The sequence below is a fragment of the Mustelus asterias genome, unplaced genomic scaffold, assembly GCF_964213995.1.
Source record: "Mustelus asterias unplaced genomic scaffold, sMusAst1.hap1.1 HAP1_SCAFFOLD_2259, whole genome shotgun sequence".
Classification (NCBI taxonomy): Eukaryota; Metazoa; Chordata; class Chondrichthyes; order Carcharhiniformes; family Triakidae; genus Mustelus; species Mustelus asterias.
This window is the reverse complement of record NW_027592204.1, coordinates 39,846-55,000: the sequence shown is the minus strand read 5'-3', so window position 1 is coordinate 55,000 and position 15,155 is coordinate 39,846.

The following is a 15,155-nucleotide window of genomic DNA, read 5'->3' as shown; positions in this document are numbered from 1 at the left end:
GGTTAGATACAGAGTAAAGCTCCCTCTACACTGTCCCCATCAAACACTCCCAGGACAGGTACAGCACGGGGTTCGATACAGATTAAAGCTTCCTCTCCACTGTCCCTCGTCAAACACTCCCAGGACAGGTACAGCACGGGGTTAGATACAGAATAAAGCTCCCTCTACACTGTCCCCATCAAACACTCCCAGGACAGGTACAGCACGAGGTTAGATACAGAGTAAAGCTCCCACTACACTGTCCCCCATCAAACACTCCCAGGACAGGTACAGCACAGGGTTAGATACAGTGTAAAGCTCCCTCTACACTGTCCCCAGCAAACACTCCCAGGACAGGTACAGCACGGGGTTAGATACAGAGTAAAGCTTCCTCTGCACTGTTCCCCATCAAACACTCCCAGGACAGGTACAGCACGGGGTTAGATACAGAGTAAAGCTCCCTCTACACTGTCCCCATCAAACACTCCCAGGACAGGTACAGCACGGGGTGAGATACAGAGTAAAGCTTCCTCTGCACTGTCCCCCATCAAACACTCCCAGGACAGGTACAGCACAGGGTTAGATACAGTGTAAAGCTCCCTCTACACTGGCCCCATCAAACACTCCCAGGACAGGTACAGCACGGGGTTAGATACAGAGTAAAGCTTCCTCTGCACTGTCCCCCATCAAACACTCCCAGGACAGGTACAGCACGGGGTTTGATACAGAGTAAAGCTCCCACTACACTGTCCCCCATCAAACACTCCCAGGACAGGAACAGCACAGGGTTAGATACAGTGTAAAGCTCCCTCTACACTGTCCCCATCAAACACTCCCAGGACAGGTACAGCACGGGGTTAGATACAGAGTAAAGCTTCCTCTGCACTGTCCCCCATCAAACACTCCCAGGACAGGTACAGCACGGGGTTAGATACAGAGTAAAGCTCCCTCTACACTGTCCCCATCAAACACTCCCAGGACAGGTACAGCACGGGGTTAGATACAGAGTAAAGCTCCCTCTCCACTGTCCCCATCAAACACTCCCAGGACAGGTACAGCACGGGGTTAGATACAGAGTAAAGCTCCCTCTACACTGTCCCCATCAAACACTCCCAGGACAGGTACAGCACGGGGTTAGATACAGAGTAAAGCTCCCTCTACACTGTCCCCATCAAACACTCCCAGGACAGGTACAGCACGGGGTTAGATACAGAGTAAAGCTCCCTCTACACTGTCTCCCATCAAACACTCCCAGGACAGGTACAGCACGGGGTTAGATACAGAGTAAAGCTCCCTCTACACTGTCCCCATCAAACACTCCCAGGACAGGTACAGCACGGGGTTAGATACAGAGTAAAGCTCCCTCTACACTGTCCCCCATCAAACACACCCAGGACAGGTACAGCACGGGGTTAGATACAGAGTAAAGCTCCCTCTACACTGTCCCCATCAAACACTCCCAGGACAGGTACAGCACGGGGTTAGATACAGAGTAAAGCTCCCTCTACACTGTCCCCCATCAAACACTCCCAGGACAGGTACAGCACGGGGTTAGATACAGAGTAAAGCTCCCTCTACACTGTCTCCCATCAAACACTCCCAGGACAGGTACAGCACGGGGTTAGATACAGAGTAAAGCTCCCTCTACACTGTCCCCCATCAAACACTCCCAGGACAGGTACAGCACGGGGTTAGATACAGAGTAAAGCTCCCTCTCCACTGTCCCCCATCAAACACTCCCAGGACAGGTACAGCACGGGGTTAGATACAGAGTAAAGCTCCCTCTACACTGTCCCCATCAAACACTCCCAGGACAGGTACAGCACGGGGTTAGATACAGAGTAAAGCTCCCTCTACACTGTCCCCCATCAAACACTCCCAGGACAGGGACAGCACGGGGTTAGATACAGAGTAAAGCTCCCTCTACACTGTCCCCATCAAACACTCCCAGGACAGGTACAGCACGGGGTTAGATACAGAGTAAAGCTCCCTCTACACTGTCCCCCATCAAACACTCCCAGGACAGGTACAGCACGGGGTTAGATACAGAGTAAAGCTCCCTCTACACTGTCCCCATCAAACACTCCCAGGACAGGTACAGCACGGGGTTAGATACAGAGTAAAGCTCCCTCTACACTGCCCCCCATCAAACACTCCCAGGACAGGTACAGCACGGGGTTAGATACAGAGTAAAGCTCCCTCGACACTGTCCCCCATTATACACTCCCAGGACAGGTACAGCACGGGGTTAGATACAGAGTAAAGCTCCCTCTGCACTGTCCCCCATCAAACACTCCCAGGACAGGTACAGCACGGGGTTAGATACAGAGTAAAGCTCCCTCTACACTGTCCCCATCAAACACTCCCAGGACAGGTACAGCACGGGGTTAGATACAGAGTAAAGCTCCCTCTACACTGTCCCCATCAAACACTCCCAGGACAGGTACGGCACGGGGTTAGATACAGAGTAAAGCTCCCTCTACACTGTCCCCCATCAAACACTCCCAGGACAGGTACAGCACGGGGTTAGATACAGAGTAAAGCTCCCTCTACACTGTCCCCCATCAAACACTCCCAGGACAGGTACAGCACGGGGTGAGATACAGAGTAAAGCTCCCTCTACACTGTCCCCCATCAAACACTCCCAGGACAGGTACAGCACGGGGTTAGATACAGAGTAAAGCTCCCTCTACACTGTCCCCATCAAACACTCCCAGGACAGGTACAGCACGGGGTTAGATACAGAGTAAAGCTCCCTCTACACTGTCCCCCATCAAACACTCCCAGGACAGGTACAGCACGGGGTTAGATACAGAGTAAAGCTCCCTCTACACAGTCCCCATCAAACACTCCCAGGACAGGTACAGCACGGGGTTAGATAGAGAGTAAAGCTCCCTCTACACAGTCCCCATCAAACACTCCCAGGACAGGTACAGCACGGGGTTAGATACAGAGTAAAGCTCCCTCTACACTGTCCCCATCAAACACTCCCAGGACAGGTACAGCACGGGGTTAGATACAGAGTAAAGCTCCCTCTACACTGTCCCCCATCAAACACTCCCAGGACAGGGACAGCACGGGGTTAGATACAGAGTAAAGCTCCCTCTACACTGTCCCCATCAAACACTCCCAGGACAGGTACAGCACGGGGTTAGATACAGAGTAAAGCTCCCTCTGCGCTGTCCCCCATCAAACACTCCCAGGACAGGTACAGCACGGGGTTAGATACAGAGTAAAGCTCCCTCTACACTGTCCCCCATCAAACATTCCCAGGACAGGTACAGCACGGGGTTAGATACAGAGTAAAGCTCCCTCGACACTGTCCCCATCAAACTCTCCCAGGACAGGTACAGCACGGGGTTAGATACAGAGTAAAGCTCCCTCTACACTGCCCCCCATCAAACACTCCCAGGACAGGTACAGCACGGGGTTAGATACAGAGTAAAGCTCCCTCTACACTGTCCCCCATCAAACACTCCCAGGACAGGTACAGCACGGGGTTAGATACAGAGTAAAGCTCCCTCTACACTGTCCCCCATCAAACACTCCCAGGACAGGTACAGCACGGGGTTAGATACAGAGTAAAGCTCCCTCTACACTGTCCCCATCAAACACTCCCAGGACAGGTACAGCACGGGGTTAGATACAGAGTAAAGCTCCCTCTGCACTGTCCCCATCAAACACTCCCAGGACAGGTACAGCATGGGGTTAGATACAGAGTAAAGCCCCCTCTCCACTGTCCCCATCAAACACTCCCAGGACAGGTACAGCACGGGGTTAGATACAGAGTAAAGCTCCCTCTACACTGTCCCCATCAAACACTCCCAGGACAGGTACAGCACGGGGTTAGATACGGAGTAAAGCTCCCTGTACACTGTCCCCCATCAAACACTCCCAGGACAGGTACAGCACGGGGTTAGATTCAGAGTAAAGCTCCCTCTACACTGTCCCCCATCAAACACTCCCAGGACAGGTACAGCACGGGGTGAGATACAGAGTAAAGCTCCCTCTACACTGTCCCCCATCAAACACTCCCAGGACAGGTACAGCACGGGGTTAGATACAGAGTAAAGCTCCCTCTACACTGTCCCCATCAAACACTCCCAGGACAGGTACAGCACGGGGTTAGATACAGAGTAAAGCTCCCTCTACACTGTCCCCCATCAAACACTCCCAGGACAGGTACAGCACGGGGTTAGATACAGAGTAAAGCTCCCTCTACACTGTCCCCATCAAACACTCCCAGGACAGGTACAGCACGGGGTTAGATACAGAGTAAAGCTCCCTCTACACTGTCCCCATCAAACACTCCCAGGACAGGTACAGCACGGGGTTAGATACAGAGTAAAGCTCCCTCTACACTGTCCCCCATCAAACACTCCCAGGACAGGTACAGCACAGGGTTAGATACAGAGTAAAGCTCCCTCTACACTGTCCCCCATCAAACACTCCCAGGACAGGTACAGCACGGGGTTAGATACAGAGTAAAGCTCCCTCTACACTGTCCCCCATCAAGCACTCCCAGGACAGGTACAGCACGGGGTTGGATACAGAGTAAAGCTCCCTCCACACTGTCCCCCATCAAACACTCCCAGGACAGGTACAGCACGGGGTTCGATACAGAGTAAAGCTCCCTCCACACTGTCCCCCATCAAACACTCCCAGGACAGGTACAGCACAGGGTTAGATACAGAGTAAAGCTCCCTCTACACTGTCCCCCATCAAGCACTCCCAGGACAGGTACAGCACGGGGTTGGATACAGAGTAAAGCTCCCTCCACACTGTCCCCCATCAAACACTCCCAGGACAGGTACAGCACGGGGTTGGATACAGAGTAAAGCTCCCTCCACACTGTCCCCCATCAAACACTCCCAGGACAGGTCCAGCACGGGGTTAGATACAGAGTAAAGCTCCCTCCACACTGTCCCCCATCAAACACTCCCAGGACAGGTCCAGCACGGGGTTAGATACAGAGTAAAGCTCCCTCCACACTGTCCCCCATCAAACACTCCCAGGACAGGTACAGCATGGGGTTAGATACAGAGTAAAGCCCCCTCTCCACTGTCCCCATCAAACACTCCCAGGACAGGTACAGCACGGGGTTAGATACAGAGTAAAGCTCCCTCTACACTGTCCCCATCAAACACTCCCAGGACAGGTACAGCACGGGGTTAGATACGGAGTAAAGCTCCCAATACACTGTCCCCCATCAAACACTCCCAGGACAGGTACAGCACGGGGTTAGATTCAGAGTAAAGCTCCCTCTACACTGTCCCCCATCAAACACTCCCAGGACAGGTACAGCACGGGGTGAGATACAGAGTAAAGCTCCCTCTACACTGTCCCCCATCAAACACTCCCAGGACAGGTACAGCACGGGGTTAGATACAGAGTAAAGCTCCCTCTACACTGTCCCCATCAAACACTCCCAGGACAGGTACAGCACGGGGTTAGATACAGAGTAAAGCTCCCTCTACACTGTCCCCCATCAAACACTCCCAGGACAGGTACAGCACGGGGTTAGATACAGAGTAAAGCTCCCTCTACACTGTCCCCATCAAACACTCCCAGGACAGGTACAGCACGGGGTTAGATACAGAGTAAAGCTCCCTCTACACTGTCCCCATCAAACACTCCCAGGACAGGTACAGCACGGGGTTAGATACAGAGTAAAGCTCCCTCTGCACTGTCCCCCATCAAACACTCCCAGGACAGGTACAGCACAGGGTTAGATACAGAGTAAAGCTCCCTCTACACTGTCCCCCATCAAACACTCCCAGGACAGGTACAGCACGGGGTTAGATACAGAGTAAAGCTCCCTCTACACTGTCCCCCATCAAGCACTCCCAGGACAGGTACAGCACGGGGTTGGATACAGAGTAAAGCTCCCTCCACACTGTCCCCCATCAAACACTCCCAGGACAGGTACAGCACGGGGTTCGATACAGAGTAAAGCTCCCTCCACACTGTCCCCCATCAAACACTCCCAGGACAGGTACAGCACAGGGTTAGATACAGAGTAAAGCTCCCTCTACACTGTCCCCCATCAAGCACTCCCAGGACAGGTACAGCACGGGGTTGGATACAGAGTAAAGCTCCCTCCACACTGTCCCCCATCAAACACTCCCAGGACAGGTACAGCACGGGGTTGGATACAGAGTAAAGCTCCCTCCACACTGTCCCCCATCAAACACTCCCAGGACAGGTCCAGCACGGGGTTAGATACAGAGTAAAGCTCCCTCCACACTGTCCCCCATCAAACACTCCCAGGACAGGTCCAGCACGGGGTTAGATACAGAGTAAAGCTCCCTCTACACTGTCCCCCATCAAGCACTCCCAGGACAGGTACAGCACGGGGTTGGATACAGAGTAAAGCTCCCTCCACACTGTCCCCCATCAAACACTCCCAGGACAGGTACAGCACGGGGTTAGATACAGAGTAAAGCTCCCTCCACACTGTCCCCCATCAAACACTCCCAGGACAGGTCCAGCACGGGGTTAGATACAGAGTAAAGCTCTCTCTCTGTTCTGAATGTCCCTGAAGCTCTCAGTCAGGCTCAGTGGAGGATATCAGTTGCAGGGCTGATGATTTTTTAAGCGATTGTGTTCTTCCTGGAACAATCTCCTTGAGCGGTTAACAAGTTTGTTTTGTTTTCGTTTCAGGTTCAGTCTAGCTGGCAGTAGCAGCTCCTGTGTTTTCAGTGTCCCCGCCCTGGCTTCAAACACATTCTGCCAAGGGATGATTCAGTGCTGTGTGAGAGTGCAGGGACTGGGACATTCCAGAATATTCCCCCACTCTCTGCTCACTCTCACCCTCTCTACACCCCTCTCCCTCCTCCACACTGTTGCTCACGCTCCCCCACTCTGTCTCTCTCTGTCACTCCCAGACTTTCTCTCCCTCTCTCCTCCTGCCTCTGAACAACTCTCTCTCTTTCTGTCTCTCTCTCTGTCTTTCTCTCTGTCTCTGACCTTCTCTCTGTCTCTCTCTCTCTGTCTCTGTCTCTCTCTCTCTGTCTCTGTCTCTTTCTGTCTCTCTCTCTTTCTTTCTGTCTCTCTCTCTCTTTCTGTCTCTCTCTCTCTGTCTCTCTCTCCCTGTCTCTCTCTCTCTCTGTCTCTGTCTCTCTCTGTCTCTCTCTCTCTCTCTGTCTGTCTCTCTCTCTCTCTCTGTCTCTCTCTCTGTCTCTCCCCCTCTCTCCTGTCTCTAACCTTCTCTCTCTCGTTGTCTCTGTTCCTTTCTCTCTCTCTCTTTCTCATTCTTTCCCTCTGCCTCTTGCTCTGGCCCGCTCTCTGGCTGTGTCTGTCTCCACACCGCTCTCTTCCTCATTCTCCAATTGCTTTGAGCTCTGTCTCTCTCACTGTGCGAGCCCGTCTATTTATCTCTCTCTCTCTCTGTCCCTCTCTCTGTCCCTCCCTCTGTCTCTCTCTCTGTCTCTCTCTCTGTCCCTCCCTCTGTCCCTCTGTCTGTCCCTCTCTCTGCCCTCCCTCTGTCCCTCTGTCTGTCTCTCTCTCTGCCCTCCCTCTGTCTCTCTGCCCTCCCTCTGTCTCTCTCTCTGTCTCTCTGTCTCTCTCTCTCTGTCTCTCTCTCTGTCTCTCTCTCTCTGTCTCTCTCTCTGTTTCCCTCTGTCCCTCCCTCTGTCTCTCCCTCTGTCCCTCCCTCTGTCCCTCCCTCTGTCTCTCTCTCTGTCTCTCTCTCTGTCTCTCTCTCTGTCTCTCTCTCTCTCTGTCCCTCTCTCTGTCCCTCTCTCTGTCCCTCCCTCTGTCCCTCCCTCTGTCCCTCCCTCTGTCTCTCTCTCTCTGTCACTCTGTCCCTCTCTGTCTCTGTCCCACTCTCTCTCTCTCTGTCTCTCTCTCTCTGTCTCTGTCTCTCTCTCTGTCTCTCTCTGTCTCTCTCTCTGTCTCTCCATCCTTCTCTCTCTCTCTCCTTCTCTCTCTCTCTCTGTCTCTCTCTCTCTCTGTCTCTCTCTCAGTCCCCCTCTCTCTCTCTGTCCTCACAATCCACACTGAACATTTCTGGAACTCTGTCTAGCTCGCTGCGGTCTGAGTGACCTCCTGAGTGAGGCTGAGAATTCTCCAGCGGCCGGGGGGTTCGCACTGACCCCTTCCAGACTGACCCGTCCTGAAGCAGGGCGTTAGTTAGAGAAACCTGCCCCTGTGCCCTGTCGGTGGGACTTCCTGACGGGGTGAGTGTTGCCTCTGCGAATAACAGGAGTCACCTGTCAAACACCATACCAAAAGCAAGCAAAAACCAGAAGCCCGGGAAACACAAACCCGCTGCCAGCCATCTTTTAGCTTGGATTCGATTTGATTTATGATTGTCACGTGTTTTGGGATACAGTGAAAAGTATTGTTTCTTGCGCGCTGTACAGACAAAGCATACCGTTCATAGAGAAGGAAAGGAGAGGGTGCAGAATGTAGCGTTACAGTCACAGCTCGGGGTGTAGAGAAAGATCAACTTAATGCGAGGTAGGTCCATTCAAAAGCAGCAGGGAAGAAGCTGTTCTTGAGTCGGTCGGTACGTGACCTCAGACTTTTGTATCTTTTTCCCGACGGAAGAAGGTGGAAGAGAGAATGTCCGGGGTGTGTGAGGGTCCTTAATTATGCCGGCTGCTTTTCCCCCCGAGGCAGCGGGAAGTGTAGACAGAGTCAATGGATGGGAGGCTGGTGATGGATTGGGCTACATTCACGACCCCTTTTGTAGTTCCTTGCGGTCTTGGGCAGAGCAGGAGCCCCAGACCAAGCTGTGATACAACCAGAAAGAATGCTTTCTATGGGGCATCTGTAAAAGTTGGTGAGAGTCGGAGCTGACATGCCGAATTTCCTTAGTCTCCTGAGAAAGTAGAGGGGTTGGTGAGCTTTCTTAACTATAGTGTCAGCGTGGGGGGGACCAGGACAGGTTGTTGGTGATCTGGACACCTAAAATCTTGAAGCTCTCTCGACCCTTTCTACTTTGTCCCCGTTGATGTAGACAGGAGCATGTTCTCCTTTACGCTTCCTGAAGTCGATGACAATCTCCTTCGTCTTGTTGACATTGAGGGAGAGATTCTTGTTGCCGCACCTGTTCACCAGATTCTCTGTCTCATTCCTGTTCTCCGTCCCGTCATTGTTTGAGATCTGACCCACTACGGGGGTGTCGTCAGCAAACTTGAAAATCGAGTTGGAGGGGAATTTGGCCGCACAGTCATAGGTGCATAAGGAGTATAGTAGGGAGCTGAGAACACAGCCTTGTATTGGAATATATTGTATTGGAAGAGGTGCACTGGGATACAGTGAAAAGTATTGTTTCCTGCGCGCTATACAGACAAAGCATACCGTTCATAGAGTACAGAGGGGAGAAGGAAAAGGATTTGATTTGATTTATTATTGTCACATGTATTGGGATACAGTGAAAAGTATTGTTTCTTGCGCGCTCTACAGACAAAGCATACCGTTCATAGGGAAGGAAAGGAGAGGGTGCAGAATGTAGTGTTACAGTCATAGCTAGGGTGCAGAGAAAGATCAACTTAATATAAGATAGGTCCATTCAAATGTCTTGATCAATTGGGCCAGTGGGCTGACGAATGGCAGATGGAGTTTAATTTAGACAAATGAGAGCTGATGCATTTTGGTAGATTGAACCAGGGCAGGACTTACTCAGTTAATGGTAGGGCATTGGGGAGAGTTACAGAACAAAGAGATCTAGGGGTACAGGTTCATAGCTTCTTGAAAGTGGAGTCACAGAGTGGTGAAGAAGGAATTCTTTTCTGTGTAACAGGCTGGAGAGAGAGAGGGGCTGAATGGCCTCCTCCTGTTCCTGTGTAACAGGCTGGAGAGAGAGAGAGGGGCTGAATGGGCCTCCTCCTGTTCCTGTGTAACAGGCTGGAGAGAGAGAGGGGCTGAATGGGCCTCCTCCTGTTCCTGTGTAACAGGCTGGAGAGAGAGAGGGGCTGAATGGGCCTCCTCCTGTTCCTGTGTAACAGGCTGGAGAGAGAGAGGGGCTGAATGGGCCTCCACCTGTTCCTGTGTAACAGGCTGGAGAGAGAGGGGCTGAATGGGCCGCCTCCTGTTCCTGTGTAACAGGCTGGAGAGAGAGGGGCTGAATGGGCCTCCACCTGTTCCTGTGTAACAGGCTGGAGAGAGAGGGGCTGAATGGGCCTCCACCTGTTCCTGTGCAACAGGCTGGAGAGAGAGGGGCTGAATGGGCCTCCACCTGTTCCTGTGTAACAGGCTGGAGAGAGAGGGGCTGAATGGGCCGCCTCCTGTTCCTGTGTAACAGGCTGGAGAGAGAGGGGCTGAATGGCCTCCTCCTGTTCCTGTGTAACGCACCAAGGGAAAAAGTCCCAGTCTATCCAGCCTCTCCTTATAACTCAAACCATCAAGTCCTGGTAGCATCCTAGTAAATCTTTTCTGCACTCTTTCCAGTTTAATGATATCCTTTCTATAATAGGGTGACCAGAACTGTACACAGAAGGCTAAGGAAATTTGTCATGCCAGTTACGACTCTCACCAACTTTTACAGATGCCCCATAGAAAGCATTCTTTCTGGGTTGTATCACAGCTTGGTCTGGGGCTCCTGCTCTGCCCAAGACCGCAAGGAACTACAAAAGGGGTCGTGAATGTAGCCCAATCCATCACCAGCCTCCCATCCATTGACTCTGTCTACACTTCCCGCTGCCTCGGGGGGAAAAGCAGCCGGCATAATTCAGGACCCCCCCCGACACACCCCGGACATTCTCTCTTCCACCTTCTTCCGTCGGGAAAAAGATACAAAAGTCTGAGGTCACGTACCGACCGACTCAAGAACAGCTTCTTCCCTGCTGCTGTCAGACTTTTGAAAGGACCTACCTCGCATTAGAGTCATAGAGTCATCGAGGTTTACAGCATGGAAACAGGCCCTTCGGCCCAACTTGTCCATGCCGCCCTTTTTTTTAAACCCCTAAGCTAATCCCAATTGCCCGCGTTTGCCCCATATCCCTCTATACCCATTGTACCCATGGAACTGTCTAAATACTTTTCAAAAGATAAAATTGTACCCGCCTCTACTACTGCCTCCGACAGCTCGTTCCAGACACTCACCACCCTCTGTGTGAAAAAATTGCCCCTCTGAACCCTTTTGTATCTCTCCCCTCTCACCTTAAACCTATGCCCTCTAGTTTTAGACTCCCCTACCTTTGGGAAAAGATATTGACTATCTCGCTGATCTGTGCCCCTCATTATTTTATAGACCTCTATAAGATCACCCCTCAGCCTCCTACGCTCCAGAGAAAAAAGTCCCAGTCTATCCAGCTTCTCCTTATAACCCAATCCATCAAGTCCCGGTAGCATCCTAGTAAATCTTTTCCGCACTCTTTCTAGTTTAATAATATCCTTTCTATAATAGGGTGACCAGAACTGTACACTGTATTAAGTTGATCTTTCTCTACACCCCAGCTACGACTGTGACACGACATTCTGCACTCTCTCCTTTCCTTCTCTATGAATGGTATGCTTTGTCTGAACAGTGTGCAAGAAACAATACTTTTCACTGTATCCCAGTACATGTGACAATAATAGATCAAATCAAATTAATTCGGCAAGCTTGGTTTCATCGGTCAGAACATTGAATACAGGAGTTGGGACGTCTTGTTGAAGTTGTACAAGACATTGGTAAGGCCACACTTGGAATACTGTGTACAGTTCTGGTCACCCTATTATAGAAAGGATATTATTAAACTAGAAAGAGTGCAGAAAAGATTTACTAAGATGCTACCGGGACTTGATGGATTGAGTTATAAGGAGAGGCTGGATAGACTGGGACTTTTTTCTCTGGAGCGTAGGAGGCTGAGGGGTGATCTTATAGAGGTCTATAAAATAATGAGGGGCACAGATCAGCTAGATAGTCAACATCTTTTCCCAAAGGTAGGGGAGTCTAAAACTAGAGGGCATAGGTTTAAGGTGAGAGGGGAGAGATACAGAAGTGTCCAGAGGGGCAATTTTTTCACACAGAGGGTGGTGAGTGTCTGGAACGAGCTGCCAGAGGCAGTAGTAGAGGCGGGTACAATTTTGTCTTTTAAAAAGCGTTTAGACAGTTCCATGGGTATGATGGGTATAGAGGGATATGGGGCAAACGCGGGCAATTGGGATTAGCTTAGGGGTTTAAAAAAGAGGGGTGGCATGGACAAGTTGGGCCGAAGGGCCTGTTTCCATGCTGTAAACCTCGATGGCTCTGTGCTTATGACTAATCATAGAATCTACAGCATGGAGACAGGCCCTTCGGCCCAAACTGGGCCATGCTGACCAAAATAGCCGACTAAACCAAACCCCATTTGCCCGCCTTAGGCCGATCTCTCTCCAAACCTATCCTGTCCGTGTCACTATCCAAATGCCTCTTAAATGTTGTCAATGTCCCGCCTCAACCATAGAATCATAGAATCCCTACGGCGCAGGAGGAGGCCATTCAGCCCATCGAGTCTGCACCGACCACAATCCTACACAGACCCTATAACCCCATAGTTAAATTGCCCCGTGTTGTACCTGTCCTGGGAGTGTTTGATGCGGGACAGTGTAGAGGGAGCTTTACTCTGTATCTAACCCCGTGCTGTACCTGTCCTGGGAGTGTTTGATGGGGGACAGTGTAGAGGGAGCTTTACTCTGTATCTAACCCCGTGCTGTCCCTGTCCTGGGAGTGTTTGATGGGGGACAGTGTAGAAGGAGCTTTACTCTGTATCTAACCCCGTGCTGTACCTGTCCTGGGAGTGTTTGATGGGGACAGTGTAGAGGGGGCTTTACTCTGTATCTAACCCCGTGCTGTACCTGTCCTGGGAGTGTTTGATGGGGGACAGTGTAGAAGGAGCTTTACTCTGTATCTAACCCCGTGCTGTACCTGTCCTGGGAGTGTTTGATGGGGACAGTGCAGAGGGAGCTTTACTCTGTATCTAACCCCGTGCTGTACCTGTCCTGGGAGTGTTTGATGGGGACAGTGTAAAGGGAGCTTTACTCTGTATCTAACCCCGTGCTGTACCTGTCCTGGGAGTGTTTGATGGGGGACAGTGTAGAGGGAGCTTTACTCTGTATCTAACCCCGTGTTGTACCTGTCCTGGGAGTGTTTGATGGGGACAGTGTAGAGGGAGCTTTACTCTGTATCTAACCCCGTGCTGTACCTGTCCTGGGAGTGTTTGATGGGGGACTGTGTAGAGGAGCTTTACTCTGTATCTAACCCCGTGCTGTACCTGTCCTGGGAGTGTTTGATGGGGGACAGTATAGAGGGAGCTTTACTCTGTATCTAACCCCGTGCTGTACCTGTCCTGGGAGTGTTTGATGGGGGACAGTGTAGAGGGAGCTTTACTCTGTATCTAACCCCGTGCTGTCCCTGTCCTGGGAGTGTTTGATGGGGGACAGTGTAGAGGGAGCTTTACTCTGTATCTAACCCCGTGCTGTACCTGTCCTGGGAGTGTTTGATGGGGGACAGTGTAGAGGGAGCTTTACTCTGTATCTAACCCCGTGCTGTACCTGTCCTGGGAGTGTTTGATGGGGACAGTGTAGAGGGAGCGTTACTGTGTATCTAACCCCGTGCTGTACCTGTCCTGGGAGTGTTTGATGGGGACAGTGCAGAGGGAGCTTTACTCTGTATCTAACCCCGTGCTGTACCTGTCCTGGGAGTGTTTGATGGGGGACAGTGTAGAGGGAGCTTTACTCTGTATCTAACCCCGTGCTGTACCTGTCCTGGGAGTGTTTGATGGGGACAGTGTAGAGGGAGCTTTACTCTGTATCTAACCCCGTGCTGTACCTGTCCTGGGAGTGTTTGATGGGGGACAGTGTAGAGGGAGCTTTACTCTGTATCTAACCCCGTGCTGTACCTGTCCTGGGAGTGTTTGATGGGGGACAGTGTAGAGGGAGCTTTACTCTGTATCTAACCCCGTGCTGTACCTGTCCTGGGAGTGTTTGATGGGGACAGTGTAGAGGGAGCTTTACTCTGTATCTAACCCCGTGCTGTACCTGTCCTGGGAGTGTTTGATGGGGGACAGTGTAGAGGGAGCTTTACTCTGTATCTAACCCCGTGCTGTACCTGTCCTGGGAGTGTTTGATGGGGGACAGTGTAGAGGGAGCTTTACTCTGTATCTAACCCCGTGCTGTACCTGTGTAAATTCTGCTGTTTGCCTTGTCGAATATGAATAGGAACGGAACACGTTCGGAAAGGTTGTCTGGGAATTGACACAATTTTATTAGCAATACAAACTTTTGCAACGTACAGCGTTATGTTGCAGGGGTCGGGGGAGTGAGGGGGGGGTGTGCAGGTGTGGGTTGGGGTGAGGGATGGGGGTGGGATTAAGGGTTTTTTTTTGGGTGCTTTTTGATCAGTGTCTCCTGTGCCTTTAACTCTCTCTCTCTCTCTCTCTCGTTGCCCCCTCTCTCTCCGTCTACTCGGGGAACTGTGCGTACTGGACGTGACCGTGAGTTCCCCCGTCCGCGGTGCGGCCCCCGCTCCTCGCCCGGATCAGCTGCAGGGTCTGGAGGACCTTGGTGATGTCGTCCTTGCGCGGGTTGGGGGTCAGAGCGGGCAGTTGGATGGGACGTCCGATCACGGGGTTGAAGGTCCGTCCGGCGAGGGGCTTGGCTGCCTTCTTGAGCCGTCGGTACACCGTCGGCTGAGCCGCGCTAGCCCCAGCGTCCTCGCTCTTCCTCGTCGCCGGGACTGGGGGGGCCCCTCCGAGCTCTCCCCCTCCTCCTCGCCCCGAGGGCCCCTTCTCCCGAATCCAGGCCAAACACTCGTCCAGAGGGTTCCACTGCCCCCAGAGTTGGTACAAGCTCATCGTCCTGTGGCCATAGCGGGGGAGACACAAGCGGGAAAGCAACACTCAGTGATATTGTTTTGCGCTCCACACTCTTCCGTAAGACCGCTCAGGAATTCAGACCAGACTAGCCCAACTCCCTCCCCACAATCCGCTCCCCACCCCCCGCAACCCGCTTCCCCCCCAACACGCCTCTCTCCCCACACACATACCGTCATTGTCCACCCTCCCTCTTGTCCCACAGAACCCCAGCAGCGCAAAGTGAGACCATTTGGCCCATCGAGTCTGCACGGACCACAATCCCAAACAAGCCCCATAACCCCAATTATTTACCCAAGGGGCAATTTACCATGACCAATCCTGCACATCTTTGGACACTAAGGGACAATTTAGCATGGCCAATCCCCCTAACCTACACATCTTTGGACACTA